Below are 6,000 nucleotides of genomic sequence, written 5' to 3' on the forward strand. Positions count from 1 at the left end.
GTTTTTAGGGACTTAGAGAGATGCTTCAGTCTTTTTACCGTACCTTCCTAATAAGTAACCTAACCCCCGGACCCGACTCGATTTTTCATAGACCTGTTTTTCCTTTAGGAGTCACACTTAGAGTTTTTTTTTCTTATTTTGTTTTTTCCCTTTAAAAATAAAACAAAAATAAGTGGCTATTCCAAATATTTTTCTATAAGTCATATTTTCACAAAATAAATAAAAAACGAGTTTCGCCATCGAGTGAGAACGCATCGTGCTAAAATGCGAGGTCCACAATATTATATTCTTTATATTAATTTTGTATAAAAATGATCATATAACTAAATTTCACATTTGGGATAATAATTTTTATAATTCTACACTTAATTTATAGTTTTAAAATTTAATTTGATTTTTTGTTCTCTCAAATTTCTTTTGAATCGTCTTTGTGACTAAAATTAAAGTAAGAATATATATATATATGATATTTATAATGAGATAAAATATTAATTTATATTTAAATAAAAAATAATCTAAATGAATGACTAAGTAAAAATTTATATCGTATTCATATTATTATTATTTTGTATATTTATTATGCACTTTAAATATAAGAAATTAAAATTGATACGACATGTGGGGAGATAATCTAGTTAAGTCAAATATTAATAAAAAGAAAAAGGAAAAAACTTTCTTTAATTGAAATATTGTATTAAATATTTTTTTTTCTTTTTCAGAAATTTAGCATATTAAAACCAAACAAAAAAAATTTCTTTAAACAAACTATTTTATTAAGTGATTTTTTCAAAATTTTGATTATTTCCTTTAAAAAATTTAACTAAGTCAAATATTAATAAAAAGAAAAAGGAAAAAAACTTTGTTTTATTATAATATCTTACCAAAATTTTTTTTTTTATCTTTTTTTATTAGAGATTTTGTTATACTTTTATTTCTTTCCTTTTAAAAGTAGTTTTTCAATAGTAAAGTTGTTTAATTTATTTCATTTTTTTCATTTCCCTCGTACTTCTTACCTCATAGTTCAACGCAATACATAGGTTCTCTATGGAGCATCACACTAAAAGAATAGTAAAGTATTTAAATAAGTTTACTTTAATTTTTTTCTTTTTGATGCACAATTTTTTATTTGTTATTGTTTTTTAAAATAATACTATTCATTTTTTAAATTTGATTGTTATGGGATTTCATTTTTAACTTTTTAAATATATGAATCAATAGAAATTAATATTAATTACGTTTTTTTTCTTTTTTTTTTAATTTTAATATTATGATACATTAAAATTAATCTTTCACTTCAAATATATTAATTTTATGTAATCATGAATAAATCTTGTATGTAATATATTTTTTTTTGTAATAGTAATTTGATTATTCTTAATTTGTTTTCTCATGATGCTATGCAAGTGAAAAGTTTATCAATCATAACTTTATATATATATTGGAAAAATGGGTTTTGACCCACTAATTTAAAAATATATAGAAAAAGTAACCTTAACTTTTATTAATTAGTTTTATTTTTATTCATTTAAAAATATTTTCAAATACATACACTTTTTCGTAAGTTAGAATTATCTTCTTAAATACTATTTTGCTTGATGATATTAAATAAAATTATCAAAAAAATTAATTTATCATTTTAAATTGATAAAAGTATATTATAAATAAATATATTACATATTTTTTTATTACATAATATAAGATTAAAATCATTTTGAAAAAAATTTCAAGATCCTTACGTAATAAATAAAATCTTTTTAACACCCTAATTAATAATGATTTTGTATCCAATATTATATAAATCTACTCATCTTCTCATTTTTTTTTTAATAAAATTGAATACAAATTTTGTTAGTTGATATTAACAATAAAAATAAGAAATTTAAAATTTTAAAATACATTTAAAACTAAAATACTTACAAATTAAATACAATTATGTAGACCGTTTTTTCTTGGGGATAGATTTTTTTTTTTTCTCTCACCCAGGAAACCCAGGAAGACGAGGCAGCCACAACTCACAGCCTCTCCACTTCACCCATATAACCATTTTTTTTGGCTTCCGACTTGGGGAACCACCAAGCTCCCAAACGTAGCGCCGAAACCTAGCCCACACTAACAGGCGACTCCATCTCAACACCCAACACGTACGTACCCACGACCTTCAACTCCATCATCTCCATCGCCTCTATAGCAACCTTCGTACCCATCTAGATCATCACCATCTTGCTGCTACCCACATCCTTGTCACTTCAACGACCTTCCATACCCATTCCATATAAAACCAGCCTTTACACCACACCGATAGCACCACTGCGCCTCAGCCCATGCAGCACACACCTCTATCTGCATGGAAGACGCCACTCGCATCACAACCACCACTTTCATCCATACCAACATGGCCATCATCGGGAAGAGCGAGCTGAGGAGAAAAAGAGATAAACGAGCAGCAAGAGGGGAATGAGCATAACGTAGATAGGGAGCAACTCTAGGTATGTTTGTCATGAAACCTATTTTGAATTACATACTTCTCTTATCTCATTCCTAGTATTGCTTTGTTGATTTAGGTGTGGATAATATGGATTACATGTTGAACTTTATTGATTTTTGGATGTTTCTTTTTATATACTTCGTTGTTGTTGATTCATCTGCTATTCTCGTGGGCCAATTTCGGTTTGTCGGGGCTCTATTCTATATACACTACGTAGCAATTTGGAAATATCATTATTCATGTTTTGAATCTTCTTTAGGTTTTCCCTACCTGATTCAAGCTCATGGAAGACATATGAAATGAGGCTACATGCATTTAATTTTTTCTTGATTTTCTATTTGTTTTTCTCTATTTTTTTTTACTCTGCTCGTCTTTGCTCTGTTCATTTGTATACCTTCCTATGAGTCTCCTATTGGGTTGTGTGAGGTTTAAGATGGAGTATATGTGATTGTTGAATGTTGGTGTGAAGTTCCCTTTTGAGTTGGGTGAGTGAAACCTGTAGATTTCTGGGTCAATGCACAAGGATGAATCGAAACCTAATGCTCCAAAGTTTTAAGCGATTGTGATATTATGCAGTTTGGTCCTTAGGTGGCTGCAAAAGCTTCAACCCCATAAGGATCTTACAGTTAAAGGAGTATTTTGTTGAATCGGTGGCCAATTCTTGATGAAAGTGAAAGTGATTGAAAGAATCATGTTGGCTGCTCAGTCCATTCATCTAATTAAGAAGCTCCTGTAGTGGAAGAAACTGGTATTACCTGCTTAGTTGAATAAGCCATACCTTGAGACCAGCTTACCACCATTAACCCTATGTCACCAAACCCATCATACCCCTATTCCTCACTAGCTTACCCTCATGCACCTGTCACAACCCACACAGTTAACCATCACCTATCGTTCTTCCTAGCCTGACACAGCCCACACAGTCACCAAGCAACCTTCCTAGCCTATCGCAACCCACATAGTTACCAAGCAGTCTCCCTAGCCTGTCACAGCTCATACAGTCTCCAAGTAGCCACCTTGCACCCCGGACCCCCACTTCTGCATGGCCACCCTTCTAGTGCACAATCCAATGGCCACGTGTTGATATCTTAATTCTTCATCTTTTGGTGTCATAATTCCATTTTTTTTTAAAAAAAATTCCGTTTTCAAATAATTTTCAAAACTCAAATTCTCAAATAATTTTCAAAATTCCAATTTCTTTTAAATTTAATTTCCAAAATTCAAATTCTTAAATTTAATTTCCAAAACTCCATTTCTTAAATTTAATTTTCAAAACTCCAATTCTTAAATAATTTTCAAAATTCCAATTTCTTTCAAATATTAATTTCCAAAATCCCAATTCCTAAATTTAATTTTCAAAACTTCAATTCTCAAATAATTTTTAAAATTCCAGTTTCTTTCAAATTTAATTTCCAAAATCCCAATTATTAAATTGAATTTCCAAAACTCCATTTCTTAAATTTAATTTTCAAAACTCCAATTCTCAAATAATTTTCAAAATTCCAATTCATTTCAAATTTAATTTCCAAAATTCCAATTCTTAAATTTAATTTTCAAAACTCCATTTCTTAAATTTAATTTTCAAAACTCCAATTCTCAAATAATTTTCAAAATTCCAATTTCTTTGAAATATTAATTTCCAAAATTCCCATTCTTAAATTTAATTTTCAAAATTCCATTTTTTTTTAAATTCAATTTTCGAGACTTCAGTTTTCAAATTAATTTTCAAAATTCTAGTTTTCTTCAAATAATTTTAAATCCACTCTAGTTTTCAAATAATTTTAAGTCATCAATTTTCTATCTTTCTTTAAGGTTTAGGGTCACCAAGAATCCTATTTTTAATAAACTAGTTGCTTTTTTTTTTTTTTTTTTTTTTTTTTTTTCAAGCAAGCACATTCACAAATTTTCTTTGATTTAAAATAATTTTCTCGTTTTTCACTATTTTTAATAAGCATGAAGGTAATTTTCATAATTCCAAAATAATGGAATTTGTGGGATTAATTCATGCAAGATCAATTGGGATTTGCTGGGGGTCCTACATATGAGATTTCTCTTCTGATTGTCAACTGCTATGCTTAATGAATATTGTTTGATCTTTGTCTTGCTCTTTGACATGCATGTGATAATTTCATACTTGAGCTAACCTTGTTTCCATGATAGCGCACTATTACTTGCTGCCAAGTTACGTTCCCACTCCCACTTTGCTTATTCTCATACATGATTCATTTTATTATTTGATCATCTCATTGTTATCTATTGATTTCCTAACTAATTGTCATGTTTGTCTCACCTTATTTAGTAGAGACCCATTTTTAGGGACTTAGAGGGGTGTTACGGTCCTTTTACCGTACCTTCCCAATAAGTAACCTGACCCCTGGACCCAGACTCGGTTTTTCATAGACCTATTTTTCCCCCAAGAGTCACACTTGAGGTTTTTTCTTTCTTATTTTGTTTTTCCTTTTAAAAAATAAAACAAAAATAAGTGGTGACTCCAAGTCTTTTTCTAAAAATCAAATTTTTACCAAATAAAAATAAAAAGCGAGTTTCGCCATCGAGTGGGAATGCATCGAGCGAAATGCAGGGTCCACAAAATGGTGACTCCATTGGGGATCTTTAGAGGGTCAAACTTGAACTTAAGTTGAGGCAAATGTGGCGTTTGATTAGTCGGTTGGTGGATACCTTCCCTTTGTGCTTCTCTATGCTTGAGTGATCATAACACATTAAGGATTTTGATGTGATGATTTTCCATGCTTGATTGCTATATCCATTTGGGACTTTCACATGGTGATGATATTGATTGATTCGTTTGCTTGTCTTAGCATATTGATTTTGCTCTAGCCATGATTATCCTACTCACTTTGACATGTTTGTTCACTTTGCTGTATCTTTTATTTGTCTTAGTGTTGATTATTTTGCTTGTATATTATCTTGATCATATTTCAGCATGCTATCCTTGTTTCTATTCATTTTGATCGTCATATTCTCATTTAGCTTGTGTGTGGACATAGATGATATACTTGCGCTCTACTTGACTGCTTGTTGCATGACTGCTCTTCTCCTGTATGATTGCATGTTGCTTGTCTATGTGGGTCGCACATCTATCCCTTTATCTCAAACCCCTTGGTTTTGGTCATTGTCTTTTATTTTGATTCTTACATTTGCAAATGTGAGGCCTTGTGTGTGTTTGTTTCTCTAACCGAGTTAGAGGTTAAGAGTAGGGTTTAGCGACAGGCTATATCGATGTTTGGGAGCATTTTGGAGGAGGTGGACACATTAATGCTGATTGGAGTCCGATCTTTGAAGACTTGTATAACCTAGAGCTAGATTTTAGGATATTTGTGTGACTAATGTGTTTTCTCTCTACTTAGTTTGATAGGATTTTCGGATTCACCCACATCACTCACTGTACACTTTAGTTGACTACTAAGTGCTGAGAGTTGTGAGAGCTTTCACTATAGGAAACCCCCCTAGGATGTTTAGGTAGTGCATGTGTGGAGGCAATGACCACCTTGCAT

The sequence above is a fragment of the Vitis vinifera genome, chromosome 16, assembly GCF_030704535.1.
Source record: "Vitis vinifera cultivar Pinot Noir 40024 chromosome 16, ASM3070453v1".
Lineage (NCBI taxonomy): Eukaryota > Viridiplantae > Streptophyta > Magnoliopsida > Vitales > Vitaceae > Vitis > Vitis vinifera.